At 44.0% G+C, this 16,874-nt stretch overlaps 1 protein-coding gene across 2 annotated transcripts in view; it reads left to right on the top strand.

Annotated features, from left to right (window-relative positions):
* The window catches only part of ITPRIP (inositol 1,4,5-trisphosphate receptor interacting protein), a 274,298-nt gene that overhangs the window by 123,136 nt on the left and 134,288 nt on the right, over positions 1-16,874 (top strand). Inside the window, exon 3 of one of the 2 annotated variants that reach the window (XR_011204899.1) lies at positions 7,620-7,712. The exons of the other annotated variant lie outside the window; for it this stretch is intronic. The gene's annotated coding sequence lies outside the window, so the exon portion shown is untranslated. The remainder of the gene's footprint in view (positions 1-7,619; positions 7,713-16,874) is intronic. 2 annotated transcript variants of the gene reach the window in all.

Below are 16,874 nucleotides of genomic sequence, written 5' to 3' on the forward strand. Positions count from 1 at the left end.
CCAAATTCTTCGGTTTACACTACTAGACTTTACTTAATCACATTGCTTCTTTTTAACCACTACTTTTCTCTCCCACCCATCATCAACAACTGCTCTCAAGCTTTACTGATATGTTTCAGCTTAAGAAATATCCAAAAGACAATAAATAAAAATGGAAAAATATTAAATAATACCCGTAAAGCTGCTGACCTCTTCTGTAGGTAGAAATTTGGGCAAAATAGTCCTACATAAAATACTGAAAAGTGGAACCACTTGCTGGAGCGTGGGGATATCAGTTAAATATTGGTTTATGAAGTCAGATTTACCATCTCATCAGGACAGTAACCCTGCACTACTGGTCCAATGCACCTTGGACGTAAGTGAGATTAACCAAAAGCTGTACATCTATCAACAAATCATAACAGTTTCAGTCATTTTTTTTCCAGTCAATTATGAGAGTTGGTGTGAGTTCAAAAGATTTATTTAGCAATATTTTAGTAGATTCAATCTTTATTGAGTATGCATAATTAATCATCGACCAATCAGTAAATTAATTTAATCAAGTAACATTGGAGAAAATGCATAAAGTCTGTTCCATAAAGGAAAATCCCTAGTCTAAATCTCAGAATGGGATTGGGATAGATGAGAAAAGGTGCCAGCTAGCTCCAGATAGAGAGGTTCAAGCATAAAGCTTCAGAATTCTAGCTCAAGAGTCCATCAAGCAGAACCTTCTATAAAGAACAACTAATGAAACCCTGTAGAGTCTCTAAGCAGCAAATATTCGAGCAGAGGTTGAATGTGCACAGAGAAAATCTCCTGCAGAGAGTTTGGGAAAGAATGAGCTAAACTACTCTAGGAACACACAGTAATATCAAATGTCATATGTAAACTTGTGTTACAAATATCAGCTTCTTTCTCATCTCAGTCAATCAGAAAATGATGTCTTCATGGGAACAGGAACATTTTGCCATCATCTCATGGTACAAACAATAGTCCATAGACAACAATGCTCATCTGCTACATTTTTATCAAAGATTATATACTTCTAAGAACTTCCCCGTCATTGTCTCTGCTTTAAGAAATTTTCAGTTCAGAGTTAGGCTTTGACATCATTCAATTAAATGATAAGCTACCTGTTCATTCTAAGAATAAACCAATGTTCATTTTGAAACATTCAGCAGAACGAAGCTAATAACTTTCAATACATTATCATAATCTTACCAAGTATGCCTATGGGAAGGCTAAAACTAACGTTTCTTACATTGTCATCATGTTCTAGGCACGTTAGCTTCATTGAAAGTTTAACATTTCACATTCCTAGCCTAGGTCAAATTTGCAAACTGCAATATCAACTTTTCAAGCCTAATACATGTAAATGTGTTTGCCTAGTGCTCTTCACTTAAATTAAAAATTTGCATTTTCATCTAAAACCTATATCTTAATTCTGCACATTATTACATTCATTTTCATTGTTTTTAAAATGTGTTCTCAGTTCCTGCAACAGAAACCTGCCTGATTTGAAGTAATGATGATGTCACCCTGTACCTGTTCCTCTTTATACTCCAAAATTAATTTGGCAAAAACATTTCTGTAGCATCAAACTGTAAAATCAGCCTATATACCACTCGGTCATTTTTATCACTCTTCTTTTAACCTTGATTTAATTACTGACCCTTGCATGACTGCAGAATTTGCCTAAGCACAACATAGAAATTAAGCACTGGAAATGCACATTTTTACAGTAGTTTTTCATGGCTGACAAATTTGATTTTATCTTTCACATTTCTGTTGCATTTTCTGTAGTGACCACTAGATGGCATTAAAAGGAGGCAGCAAACTGATGTTGTTTCAAAGTGTCTCTGTTTCCAATGCCAAGTTCAGAGCAAGACCAATTACCAAATCTAGCAAGGACAAAACCAAAAGGCTCTTGTGGGTGGGTCAAACACACAAAGGGAAAAAGCAACAAATAGAAGGGCAAAAGCCATCCAATCCTGAGGAAGATTAGAGCTGTGGAGTATTGTAAACAATGCCGTCTTCCTGCAAACAGCTGGAGCAGTCTGCAGAATGCTCCAGATGCATACATGCCAACATTTTATAAGAGCAAAGTGGAAGATTAAAAAAAAAAATAATTGGGAGAATGCAATTCCCCCATTAACTTCTATCGAAGCAGAGGCAATTGCAGGTGGGAGAGAGCCAAAATAAAGTCATTTTTGGCCTCAGAAATTGTACATCTCTCGCATGAATGTGGTCTATTGGCATGTATGCAGTTGTCTCAAGTGAGACCGCAAAAACTAGCCCATCTCTCTGGATTTTTGCTATGGGGTATGTCTTTAGGGCAAGGTGCCGACCTCAACAAACCTGCATCAAACTTTCAAAATGTATTTTCTTAACAATGTTACAGAACTAACTTAAGACACAATTATCTTAATACTTGGTCCTCTTTAGCAAGAACAAAGGCCTTTATACCTGGCAGATTCGCTAAAATAGATATCAGGTGCTTGTCTCTGTCTTACACTACAATATGTCTCCAAACACCAGTCTCAGTACAGATGCTGTGAGAAAAATGTAAGTTGGTTTCCACTAAGCTACACTTTAGCCTCAACAATGCCTCTAGTTTGAAGATGGTTGAAGACGTAGATTATTGAAGATGCTGATTCTCAAAAAGATCCTCAAATTCACCTATCAAAGAATCTTTCCTGATGAAAAAGAGGAGCATCTTTTGCACGGTGAGCCAAAATCTAAAGATTTAATACATTCATGCCATTTGTATACCAGTCACCCACAAATGCCGGCATGTTGAAGGCTACATTTAATGAAAATTGTGACCCTTTTTAATGAAATCAATGGCTGGCTCCAAGATTACTGAGTGTCTGTCCTTTTATGTGACTTCTTGTGACTGTTGGGGATTCGACCTTATTGCTTCATATGGGGGAATGCTGTCCCTAACCTAGGGATATCGCTGAAAGCAGCTTAGGCTACACTTAAAGTGTGCTGCAACTCACCATTTCAGAGGGACTGAAAACTATGGGGCTGATTATGAGTTCGGGGGACGGATTATACCTTCCGCTGATCTTCCAACATGGAGGTTGCCGCCATAGTGGCTACCTCGCCGCTGACCCCATTAAGTGTTTCCCATTAGGTCAGAGGGCAGAAACGTGAGTTCAGCCCGCTGGCCTATGCTGTAGAACACAGGGTGCACCAGCACCCTCACAATGTTCACTGTGCAGAGCAGACAGTGAACATTGCAAGGGTGCTGGCCAGGGGGGACCCTGCACTGCCCATGCCAAGTGCATGGGCAGAGCAGTGCCCCCCCTGGAGCCCCCTGAACCCATTCTCTGTCAGCATTTTCATGGTGGTGGTACTGTCATGAAACCGTTGGCGGAGAAGGAGGGTTGTAATCCCCAGGGCAGCGCTGCCCTGGCGGATTAGGACTGCCGCTACCGCCAGACTGCTGGAATCTCCGATCCTGGCAGAGCTGGCAGTTCCCTGGTGGCCCGACCACCAGGTTGTAATGTGGCGGTCGGACTACTGCATTAGTGGCGGTCTGAAAGCCATCCGCGAGTCTGGCAGTCTAGTGCCCACCAGACTCACAATGAGGCCCTAGGACTTTTGTTTGTCATGTCAAGAATGAGACATAAGAGGCCCAATGAAGCAACGGCCATGCAACAAACTAAGAACCCTGGCAGACCATTAGGAACAATGGTATGCCACAGAGCTGGTCTTGGATGACAGAAAAGCATAGAGGATGAGAAGGACTGTGGGTATCGTCAACATCCCTGGGTGAGAGAGACTAGGGGAACCTGTGGAGGAAAAGCAGCCATCAGAGCTGACTATTTACCAAAAATAAGTTTAAAGAACAAATTGAGCTGTGAAATACCCTATAAGACATAGAGTAATCCTTTCAAAAAGAAGTACAATAGGGCACACCATCTAAGCACCCAGACTGAGGGCCTGACACACTAAGGTAAACTTACACTTTTGTTTAATTTAGCTATTTTTTTGGTATTCACAAACTACAAATATAATTTTACTAATAGTACTTTTATGATTGCAGAGTTTCTGCACTGATGGCTGAGACTCCACAAAAAAAAAGATAGGCAGGTCCTATCTTTTTATGTTCCAGAGTTCTCCACCTCAATTGCAGAATCTCCACAGTCATAAAATTACTATTTGTAAAATTAAGCTTCTAGTTTGTAAATACTAATAAATAGTAAACGTACTCAAAAGTATGAGCTTACCTTTGTGAACCAGGCACTGGGTGTTGCCCAACAAAAAGGCTTTGCTTTCTCTGAGAGGAAGAAGGTCCAGACCTTATGTGGTTCAGCCCTAGGCCTCTTTGCAATTCTGAAAGGCAGTCCATGCTGAAAGCATGTAACAGTCTCTTCCTATTATTAGTCTGTGTTCACTGAACCCTACCATGGCAGTGAACTCCGCAACCTGTGACAAACTCGCTGAGTCATGTCCAAAGGCTGTTGTGTAAATGTATCATGAAAAACCAGGGCTTCCATTTTTGAAGACTTCTAAAGCAATGTCAAAAATAACCAGGTTGTGCAGAAACAAGGACTTGGTGTGGAAGAAGATTCTACAGAAGCGTCAATAAAGTCCCTATGAGACCGTGGCAGACTGGCCTGTTTGGTCAAGGCTGCTAGCCTGAAGGTCAGGGAGATGTGGTTTCCAAGTCATGAGTGCCACAGTGATTCAAAACTGTTAACTTTCTCTGGGAAGGTGCCTGGTATCTTCTAATATTGTATTGCCCCTTCAAACTCGCTATAGCTCTTTCATGTTATCATGCATCCTTTATGTTTGTTGTTTTTCACTGTATTTCAGTTCCCTCAGTTTTCTGACTTCTGCCTGAACGTGAATTGCTTACGGATTGCAATTTGGCCTGGTTTCCCGTGTTTTGTACCTTGCTCCCTCTTACCTGTTTTCCAAGATTGATTTAAACCTGGAGGTAATAATTTCCAGATGCCTGCTTCGACCACATTGGCTTAGTTTCAGTGCAGCATTACAGCGTTATTGAATTGCTTCTGCCTGTGAACTTTAGTAACTGTCTGTTTTTCACATTCATAGTAAACACTTGATGTACGTCTGTAAGAACACTGCTGTGAGTCCCCTGAACTTTGAGACTTGTATATCAGACAAGACTGTCTCTTTTCTCCTCCATTCCCATCCCTCCTTCCTCCTGCATTTGGTTCTACTATCCGTGATTTCTTCCAAATGGGCTACGATTTCGGGAGTGAGATAGATTAACATCAGACTCTATCGTTCAAGTCCTGCAAAGCCTCACAATTCAGTGCTGGAATATCATTCAAAGACATGAGGGGTCTCTGCCCACTGTAAGACCCTGATCATGTTTATCAGTTAACAGAGAGGTTTGACTCTGAGGTGTAGTTTGAGAAAAATCTGAGTTTATTAAACCAGAAAATGGGGCCATTCTGACACCAGTAGTGGGTTAAGTAACATAGCATACATTTCTGCTCGTATTGGAGCAAGTAAGAGAGGGAAACTTCCTCCAGGGGTTCGTTGGGTTCTTAATCCATAGGCTTTAAAATAAAATAAGGTTAAATGAGCCAATGGGCTATTTTGCCCTATGGAGGACATAACTCACCGCCAGAGTAAAACATCTATGTAAAACATACTGGGACATGTTTACCTCATATATTTGAAATTCCACTTTGAAAGACACACGTTGGCTAGATAAAAAAAAGTTCTTGAGAGAGAAGCCTCTGAGCTCTCCTTGGGGATCTTGGACTCATCCACTTTGCTCACTTGTTGAAATTTGAAGCAGTGAAATGATCACGTCTGTGCCCACAGTGGTTTATGCTGAGGAAGGTTTCTTTTTTTATTGACAAATACTGTGATGAGGAAATGTTGCATCTGATTCTCATGCCTCAATGTTCAGTCAGGTATGTACAGGCAAAAGAACTGTTCCGATGTAAAGTCCGCACAACCAAACACTCAGGTCCTCATTTTGAGTTTGGCGGGTGGCAGAGGCCGCTCGCCAAACCTTTTAGGACGGAAAACCGCAACTCCGGTTTTCCGCCCGCCGGCCCTATTATGGGTTTCCTGCTGGGCCAGCGAGAAACAGGCCATAATATTGACACCAGCTCGTAATCAAGCTGGAGGCAATGTTGCGGTGCATTGGGTGCGACAGCACACGTCGCACTTTTCACTGCTTGTAATTCAGGCAGTGAAAAGCGCAACGGAGCTGACCATGGGGGCCAGTGCACTGCCCATGCCAAGTGCATGGACTCCAGCACCCCATCTCCACCAGCCTTTGCTTTGCAGTGGAACTGCCATGCAAAAGCCGGCAGAGGGGTACTCGTAATCTGGCAGATTTAGACTGCCAACACCGCCAAGCTGTCGACAAGCAGCAACCTGGCGGTGCCGGCGGTCAGACTGTGGCGGCTCTGCCACGATCATTATGTGGAGGCCGGACCGCTGCTTTGCCGGCGGTCTGAACACCACTGCGAGTCTGACAGTCTCAGGACCACCAGAGTCATAATAAGGGCCTCAGTGTCCTAGTAAAGGTCAAACACAATCTTCAAAAAAAGAAATGAAAGAGATTCAAGGAGCCCTCCATCCATGTGACACCTCCTCTGTTTTCTGTTGGTGCTCACTTGAATAGTGTCAATCCCCCAGTTGTCAATGCCCCTTCCTCCCTGTGGCCTCCCCTGACTGGTGGTTATTCCTTTTGATTCAAATGTACTGGAATGTTTCTCTACACTCATTCTTATTGATATTTGATTCTTGGGTCCACTCTCAAGGTGTTTGTGGCACCCTGTTTTCTTACCTGTGGCTCCCCATCCTTCTCCCTGCCTTTCTTCAGCCTGGGCAGAGACACATAGTTGCTCCTTACTGCCCCTCACCATGCATTATCTGGGCATGATGAGCCAGGGCCAATGGCTCTCTGCTGGGCAGAAACTGTCCTCACAGGGCCACCGATGCCATCTTCCTGCCTTGTGGAGTAATGCCTGCTGGCTGCAGTGACCTGTCTCCCCCTCCTGCCTCCTCCATGTTTGTCCCAGGAGTGCTGCACAACAGTCCTAGTTCATGATGGGAACTTGCTACAACCAGATACCATTGACGTTTTGTTGTGGGTAGTGATGCCCCTTTACTACCCAATACTCCTGGAAAGGAAACAAATCATTTAGAATTCATGAAAACAGCAGACAAGTTAATGAGTTCACCTAGAGAACTGCTGCTAAACCCTAAAGTGTTTGTTCAAATAAATGGGCGACCACACTATAAAAAGCACCATTTGTACCCATTCTGACATTAGGGGAACGTCTACCTGAAGCTTGCCCAAGACTCCATGAAGGATCAGGAAGTGGCTAATTTGATACACTTGCTCATATAGTGACTTTTTGGTTGGCAGTACTTGAGGCTGATTAACCTCTTTCATTTTGATCTCTTTAAGTCTTTTGCACAGTATTCCACAGTGTACCACGAGATAGTTCATGATTTCCTTCAAAAAGGGTGTCAAGTATCAAAATGCAAATTGAATAGTTTCATGAACTCATAGTGGATTATGAAGCGTTATACAAATGTTACAATACAGTACAAATGCTGAAGAGACTTACTGTGTGTCCAGCTTTGCATTCTCATGTATCAAATCCTTTTTATTCAATCATTCCCAGCAAGGTAAGCCTGAATCGTTCCCCTTGCGGCCAGACTATGAAATATGGAACCCCACATCTCTTTGCTGCCGCTATCATCTTGAATCACCTAAGGTGGGCAATTTAATAGGTTGTTTTTCATGTTTAGTTATATGTGAATTGCAATGAACTATTCGTCTCCCTTCTGTTCTTAGGGATGTCGGATATTGTGGTCCTGCATCCAGTCTGCAGTGTTGCTAAATGCCTTCAAGTCATATACAGATAGAGAAATAGCAGCCTCAATGGTGTATTCACCCAGGCAACCTTAATATTTTCCAGCGTCGAGACTGACTTTATGCATCTCCCTCCTCTGCTAAATCCAAGTAAAATGTCTGCACCTTGTTTGACATCAACCTTGTATTCACAAAATGAATTGTCTGGTACATAATTTTTCCTTCTCACCATCAAGTCTCTGTAACCAAAGCATTGGTTTTATCCAGATTAGAGTGATCAACTCCTTGTGTATGTGCTTCTTATCTGCACTCACTTGGAAGCTCTAAAAAGTAGGATCTCGATAATGTTAAAATCAAAATACAACACATTAGGAAGCCCGAAGCCCAACTAGTGTTTAATGCAATATCCCAAGCAGCACAGCAAAAGATCAAAGACAATTGTCATTTCAACTGAACTGGGGTCTCTCTATAACATTGAAAGTTGAAGCAAAGAGTTAACAATACATAGAAATTTAGGGCCAGATGTATTAAAAAGTTTTGCACTCGCAAACGGTGCGAATCGGTAAATTCGGCCGTTTGCGAGTGCAAAACCGTGGTCTGCGATGCATGAAATGCATTCACAGACCACAAATAAGAAATCGCTAAAATAGCGATTTCTTGCGTTGCGACCTGGAAATTGCGAGTCGCAATTTGCGATTCACAATTTCCAGGTCGCAAGGCTATTCTAGAAAAAATCGCAAATTGCGATTTTCCCAAAAATGGCATTTTGCACTTGCAAAATACCATGCTTTGCAACCAGGTGGTAACCTGGTGCAAAATTCAAAAATGCAGTTAAACTGCATTTTTAAATTAAACATGTAAAGCACACATGCCCTTTTGGCATGTGTGTACCTTACATGTTGAAAAAAACATTTTTGTGGTGCAGGAGAGGGGGCCTTAGGCCCCCAGCACCCTGGCCTTTTGCATTTCCAAAATTGCGATTTCTGGTTCAGAAATCGCAATTTTGGAAATGCTAAATATTCACATCTATGGGCCAACAGGCCCATAGCTGCGAATGGGGCCGGTATCACAATTTGCGATTCGGAAATAGCATTTGCGATTTTTAAGAAATCGCTATTACCGATTCGCAAATGTGATACATGGACCTTTGCGAGTCGGTAATAGCGATTTCTTAAAAATCGCTATTACCGAATCGCAATGGGCCGTGATGGTACATCTGGCCCTTAGATCGGTATGTAAGAGTTTCTGTGCATTTATAAAACTGTTCATTATTAACATTGTGCAAAATGCAGTTCTACACTCAAGTTTACACGTGTACACTTATTTTATGTTTTCTCCTATTTAATGTTATCATATTTGAAACATATTCATTATGACATGTTAAAGTGTCTGTGTGCTGCTTATGTAAACTAGGCCACAGTTAGGCCTCAACGACAAAATGGATGTCTTACTGTGTACATTCACTGTTTATTCATTCTTCAGTACACAGTCAAGCAAAGTCATGTTTATTTCCACTGATGTTGCTCTTGCTGTTCTCAAAGAAAACTTTCCAACATGGACCTAGTGATATTGTGATCATTCTGGTCCCTTCCGCTAGCTTACTGTACAGTATTCATTCACAATAGTTTACTGTCGTTTTGTAACTGGGTTGTCCTGCCATCTGTGAATGACTTTGGCCTACAGTGGCTGAATCGTTTATTCATGTAGTGGTATAGTGCTTAGATGATGAGGCAATATGAAGTTTAATAAAAATGTGATTTGCTGAAATTATAATTATTTTGCTCACACTATGATGAATTTGCAGTTTTTATTATGTTTTATGAGAAGATTCTCTGTATAAATCCTCAACTTTGGGGATGAGCCAGAAATTTCCTGATGAATGTCTGCTGTTACGAGGTATGCTGTCTAATTTCCTATTTATTTTGCTGCTCATTTTGGACATACATTTTTTCTGATTTTGCTTACTCTTCCACATTGGCCCATTACTGAGAGCCTTTGTAGCAATTACTTGAGCATCTGCTCTTTACAATTTCTGTGCAGTACCCTTTTGAATTGTTTTATTAAATCTTTTGAAATTTTCTAATTCTGCCCTAGAGTTCACTTAGTGAGTCTGTCCTTACTCAATTGAATCTATCTTTGATATGTTCTGTGTTGCCTTGTCTCGTGACACATTGCCTAATGAAAGTGAGGTTTATTACCGTCTTCGACTCATCCACCAGTGGTCGTGTTGTTGAGGTGTTTTTTTGGGTGGTAGGAATTTAGGAGTTCCCAGCACCCACACCTACATATGTGCTTTTTCTCAATGCAAGTCAATGGAGTTTAAACAAGTGTCAGAAGATTGGTACTCTCAGTGACAACTTATCTAATGAGCAGATGGCAGGTTTTTCTCACCAGAGAAGTGCTGGATTTCCTTGGGGAGAAGATATCATACTTTTTTAAAATACTGGGCTCATTATTTTTGGAAAACTTTGCTTCCATGTGCCAGATTCGAAAGTGAAGTTGCACATCTAGGAAATGTGAAAAAGTACAGTCATTAGCTTTATGGCTTTTGGGCCTATTAGATCCATGAAAATAAGCAAGCGTATTCAATGCTAAAGGAAGCTCCAAAATACTATAAAACAACATCTATATTTTATTAAAAAGTATTGATACACTCTGGGGTATGTATGTGATCATTTACATTGTAAGAGGGTTGTATGAACATTATACAGACACTATTTAAATTTCTATATCAAGCAACTGAGAACTGAATGTTGCACAAACTACTCATTGCCACATCCTCCAACCAACAATTCTGAAGTTAAAAATAATTGGTTCTGACCCCTTCTCTCCACTAGATCCCTCTTAACTGATTTGCTGGACTTTGGTGCGGGTGATCCTGAGGGCTGAGAGGCCGAGGCAGGGTAGACCTTATGCAGCACCTGAAATGGTGCAGTGGTCAGACAGGGCCAAGGCTGTGCTCCTCTCTGCAGCCCCTTCCCCTGGCCCTGAAGTGGTTTCCCTAATGCAATTCACACCACATCTGAATGTATCAGGACTACAGATACCAGACTACTCTGAAAGCCCAAGAGAGTACCCTTCCTCCACTCGAATTAAAGCTCAGGTGGGATGCTACCAGTTGTAGTGAGGATGTACATGTGCACACATGTAGTTATAAAACACAAACCCAGCAAATAGAGGAATAGCTTCCCCCTCTTCACTCCTTCTACCTTAATAGCCTTCCTTTTGACGAACCTTATATTGATTCATCTGCCCAAAATGTAATGTCTCTCTCTGTAATGGATTCCCGCCAGCAATAGAACAAGTGGAGTAATAAAATAAGTTCATATGGGCCACAAAGCTTGTTTTGTTTTTGTGAAGTACATGCGGGTTGTTACAGAAAGTACTTTTTTTACCCTTACCAGTTCTTTCTAGAGAAGGTGCAGATTTAATGCTTTTACGAACTCAGAAACACTCCGAGCGGTATGCCAGGAAAGCTGAGTCATGCAGTGTTTTTAAGTGTACACTGGATTTGCCATTTGGCATCTTCTCTGAGCTTCCATTTCCCCCAGTGTATAATTGTACATAGACTGTGATTGCTCTATTTCTCTTTTCTGTCTTTTCTTTAAAAAAAATATTTTCCCCAAGAAGAAACCTCTTCCGTAAGCCCCCTCCAGATTTTGAGGTGTTCGAATCCCTTTTCCGTCCTGTAAAAGGAGTTGCTCCATGCCTTTGCTAGATTAAGGGGCTGATTCTAACCCCGGCGGGAGCACCGCCGACAGGCCGGCGGTGCCCCGCAGGGCATTCTGACCGCGGCGCTTTGGCCGCGGTCAGAAAGGGTAAACCGGCGGTCTCCCGCCGGTTTACCGCTGCCCTCAGAATCCCCCATGGCTGCGCAGCTTGCTGCGCCGCCATGGGGGATTCTGACCCCCCCCTACCGCCATCCTGTTCATGGCGGGAAAGCCGCCATGAACAGGATGGCGGTAGGGGGGGTCGCGGGGCCCCTGGGGGCCCCTGCCGTGCCCATGCCAATGGCATGGGCACGGCAGGGGCCCCCGTAAGAGGGCCCGCAAGGTATTTCAGTGTCTGCCTTGCAGACACTGAAATACGCGACGGGTGCTACTGCACCCGTCGCACCTTCCCACTCCGCCGGCTCGATTACGAGCCGGCATCCTCGTGGGAAGGGAGTTTTTCCCTGGGCTGGCGGGCGGTCTTTTGGAGACCGCCCGCCAGCCCAGGGAAAAACTCATAAGAATCACCCCCTAAGTCTCTGGCCAATAGCAGGATGAGAAGTATTGCGATCATAGTTTTTGAGTGTTAACGAACTCACAAGCTTAAGGCCATTCCCATTCCATCTTTTCAAGGCAAACTACGCCTTCATCAGCCCTTCTCAAAACTCTGCACAGGATCTACTATTGCAGATTATTCTACATTTGTGGGAGAGAAATCCACAGTGGTATCAGTCAGAAATCCCTCTTGAAATTACCGATCGTTTTAAATGAAGCTCATTTCAAACGCAAACCCATAGGACAAAAAGACAGCAGGTTTGGCTAACATGTTGCTGCAAGTGAAAGAATGATCACATTGTAGTGTGATCATTGAAAATCTAGATTGCTAAAACTATGAAACTGCATAAAAACATGGAACTCACTGTTGTTTAGAAAATATATTTTGTTGGCACAGCTGGCACACGCAGAAACAAAACTGTTTATCGATGTTCAGCAACCGCGAGCTCCATTAAGTAGAAAAGGCATTTCCAGGCCGCTTTTATAAATGTTCAGACAATTTGAAACACGTCCCGGTGTCCCATCAGAAATTTAAAAAAGCTTCAGCAATGATTTCAAACAATGTTTTTAAAAAAATAGCTGTGGGAAAGGGAGGGTCGGATAGGCTGAGGAAATGATGGCTGGGGCAGCAGGAAGTGTGTAAAACATCCCATAGACTCCAGGAAGGTTTCTGTTTTTGTGTGCATATTTTTGATTTCAACTTTTGATGCTAAAAGGATTCAACAAACAAATTAGGACGTAAACAAACGGATCACAATTTGCAACTACATCATAAGGAAGAAGTTACATAAATAGTGGCGTGTAGATGACAATAGGCTACATTTCTCTGGGAGCCAAATACATTTGGCCACTTACTTTGTTCCACTTATAGACCCCTTACAAGGAGCATGGCACTCTCCTAGGATTGAAAAGGAGTTATATTTGTCTCTAAATAAATTACATCATCACAACTTCTTGAATTATTAAGGGAAGGCGAAATGAGCAACTTGGCTCAGTAGGCCATAAGATTGTTATGTTTTGTCATGGGCCCACCCATTACGTTCATTAGCGCAGGGAGATTCTATTAGACTCCCCTGCACAATATTAAAATGGTGGTCTTGCCCTGTGACGTGAACCGAGTTGATTAAAAGAGCCCGGGGGTTTATGCCCCATGGCCAGAAGCTAACAAGCGGTGTTGGTGTGGTTTGTCATTGCGAGTTTATAATAAACGTTGTAAAGGTAGGCCTCACTACTGGCGCCTACTGCGCAACTCAACAAATTGGCGATGAGGGTAGTGCCTGCTCCCTCGCCCCCCTACTTGCTGTACTGGTGCGGGAGACGGTGGAGCATCTCCTTCCTTGGTGCTTTCTGCTGCATGTGCTCAGCGGCTGCTGCTAGGCTCCTGCCCGCCGGCTGCGAGTGGCTGGGGTGGGGCAGCGGTGATGGCGTGTCCGCTGTGCCTGGCCGTGTCTGCGGTGCCCAGCCTCCTGTTGCAGTGGAGTTTGCTCTGGAGGCCCGAGGCGTTGTGCTGGGGACAGAGCTTCCCCGTATTTAGCATCACGTGCTGGGCAGCGTTTTCGTCTGTCACTGGGGCAACGAAGGACGTCAGAGTTCATAGGAAGCTCCGTGACCAGGGCGTGTAGTGAGCAGGGTGATCAAACGAGCCCACAAGTGATCTTTCTTCTGCAAAAACAAAACACAAATGAAGGAAACTAATAAAAACAAAAAACAAGCTGTGAATTAAGCATTTTGGTCGGCAGTGACACAAAGCCACACATCAGGACACTGTTTTCATTACAGACTGTACTGTCTTGTGCAAAGGTTATGAGGTGGCAGTGACAATTCACACAAGTGCATGTCTAGGTCAGGCCACCTGTATGTTGATGTGCATGTAAAGGACCTTTTCAATAGTGCATTTTAAACTCTCATACAGACAAAAGAAAAAAACAAACAAACACTTGCACCAAGATGGCCATGTCATCAGCTCCTGCATTAGAACCATTTATTGTGGAGGGTCCCCCTTCTGACCAAGCTGCCAGGTGGAAGGAATGGGTCAGTAGGTTGGAAACCTATTTTGCGGCTACAGCACTGGATGACGACAGACGCCGCCCCATGCTCCTGCACCTAGGGGATGCAGCCATTCATAAACTTGGAAAGTCTGTGGTGGAGGAAGGCCCACCTTTCACTTACCAGTCATTAAAAAGGTCTCTGACCTCACATTTTGAACCCTCAGCGAATCCGGACTATGAGCACTTCTTGTAGAGGCAAGCGAGGCAACTCCCAAATGAGTCTGTCGACACATTCTATGGAAGGTTGAGAGAACTGGCACACATGTGTACACTGCTTGATGCTGAAGATGAAATTAGTACGCAGTTCATACAGGGCTGTGCGTCTGTGAAGCTGCGAGAAAACATACTACAGGCACCTGGTATGTCAATGTTGAATATTCTCACGATGGGTAGATACAAAGAGTTGTCGAAAGTACGTGCAGCCCACATGAATGTGGCATTGCAGACTCAAGTCAATAGTGGACCGGTGAATGTCATCACCGAGCAGTCACGGAAAAAAAAGCCTAGGAAGAAGGCTGTTTCAAACTCAATTTTGTTTCTTGTGTGGTGGCCCATTTCCTCATCAAGGGCCATGTTCTGCTCAAGGCAAGAAATGTGCAAGCTGCAACAAGATAAACCAATTTGCTAAAGTTTGTCGATCATCTGTCCATCCAAAGTCGCAGAAATCAAAGACTGTCAACGTGGTGCAGCAGCCTGCAGTTTCAGGTGAAGATGACGATCTAGATGACAATGAAGATGAAGAAGGGACTGTCCACATGATTCACTCTCTACAGCCGGGAGGGCGTCCTCGAAAACAGATACCACAATGTTCTGTATCTCTTTAAGGTCGCAAGATTCATGCGTTGATTGACACTGGTGCTTCCATTGATATACTAGTGCAGTCCCTGTTGAAAACTATTCCCATCCAGCCTCAGCTAAAGCCTACATCGACTCAAGTCTTTACATTTGGGTCATCGCAACTTTTGCCATTGACGGGGGTTTTCACCACCACTTTGTCACATGAGGGGAGTTCGGTGCGCACAAGAGTTCCTGGCAGTCAGGGTCTGCGGCCAACCCCCCTATAATCACTCAGCCCCGCACCATCTAACCCAGTGGCACTTAAAATGCAAAATATTCTGAGAAGTACCAAGAATGGGATCCCCTTTCTGTATGTACCTTAAATATTTGAAGTTGAAAAGAATTTAAAGCTGAGAAATGATAAGTGACGGATCAAGATTAGAACCCTCACCCTTCTATGTGTGGTTCTGGGAACTTAACATCTAGGTCACAGGTGACTCCTTACTATGAAGTGTCCAGACATCTCTATGACATTCAATCCAAAGATGGTGATGGGAAGAAGACGTAAACGTTCCATCTCTAGGAAGTTTTAACATTCAAAACACAAGTAAATAAACAGGCACACTGTCTCAAGGTACCAGGATTTGAACCTACAACCTGGGTGACAGTCCAAGAGCTGTAGCAGTAGGCCAGAGGTGACTGTTTTGCTGTGCATCAAAATGTAACTATTACATTTGAATCAAATGTTGTGCTAGTGGGACGCTTTGAAGTGATTGTATGGAGAGACCATTGCAATAACTATCTGCCTTGATTTCTCTTCCATTCCATGGGATGGAATTAAATCTCTCTTCCATTCCATGGGGTGGAAGAGAGAGCGAGAAAGTGACAGGACTGTGGGGGTAGCCTCAAGGCCCCTGCGGTCCCACAGGCTCCGGTCTCTAGCGGGAGTGGCATTGCACCAGGAAGCAGGGAGCTGCTTTAGACAGAAGCTCCCTGCTTGCAGGAGCAATGTTTAATCTCTTTCCCTGCATGCATGTTAGCACGCAGGGAAAGAGATGAAAACTCTGCTTTCAGCAAGCAGGAGCTGTTTAACAGCTCCCGCTTGATGAAAGCAGAGTTATTTTTTCTTTTGCTTTGTGCCAAGCAAAAGAAAACAGCTACTTCCCGAGGGTGGGCACTGTGGGAGGTAGCAGGAGCCAGCGATCCAGGGTGATGATCCCCAGAGGCAAGTATGACTCCAGAAGGCAGGCTGTGCAGTCCCCCCTCCTTCATTTTAATTTGGCCCTGCAGAGGTAGTGGTCGATGGACCCCCTCCTTATTACATATTGTAGACCTGGGGAGATGGTGGTCCCTCGGGCTTAGGAGGGTTCAGAGCAGCCCCCATCTAATTAATATAATTTCTGCCCCAGGGAGGTGGGGGTCCCCAGGGCATATGGGTGTTGCCCAGGCACCCCTGCATCCTTAAAGCATTTTACCCCTGGGAGGTGGTAGTCCATGGGGTGCGTGGATGCTGTGTGGGCCACCCCCGTATCCTTAGAGCAATTTGTTCCAGGGAAGTGGCGCCACTAGGGCTGCACGGGCCCCCGTATCTATAAATCTATTTGTCCCAGAGAAGTGGTGGTCCCTGGTGCATGGGTGGTGCTCCGTGGGCCCTCCGCATCCTTAAAACAATTTGCCCCAAGCGGTGGAGGTCCCCAGGGCACAGGGGATGTCGTGCAGGCTCCCCTGCATCCTTAAAGCAATTTTTCCCTGGGGAGGTGACAGTTTGCGGGGTACGAGAGTGCCATGCTTGCCCTCTACATCCTTAAAGAACTTTGTTCCTCGAAGGTGGCAGTCCGTGGGGCACAGGGGAGCTGCGTGGGCCCTTCCCCATCCTTAAAGCCATTTGCCCTGGGAGGTGGTGGTCCCCAAGTTGCTGTGCTGCCCCTCCCACATCCTTAAAGCAATTTGTTCCAGGAAGGTGGAAGTCCCCTG

Source organism: Pleurodeles waltl, chromosome 6, assembly GCF_031143425.1.
Source record: "Pleurodeles waltl isolate 20211129_DDA chromosome 6, aPleWal1.hap1.20221129, whole genome shotgun sequence".
Taxonomy (NCBI): Eukaryota; Metazoa; Chordata; class Amphibia; order Caudata; family Salamandridae; genus Pleurodeles; species Pleurodeles waltl.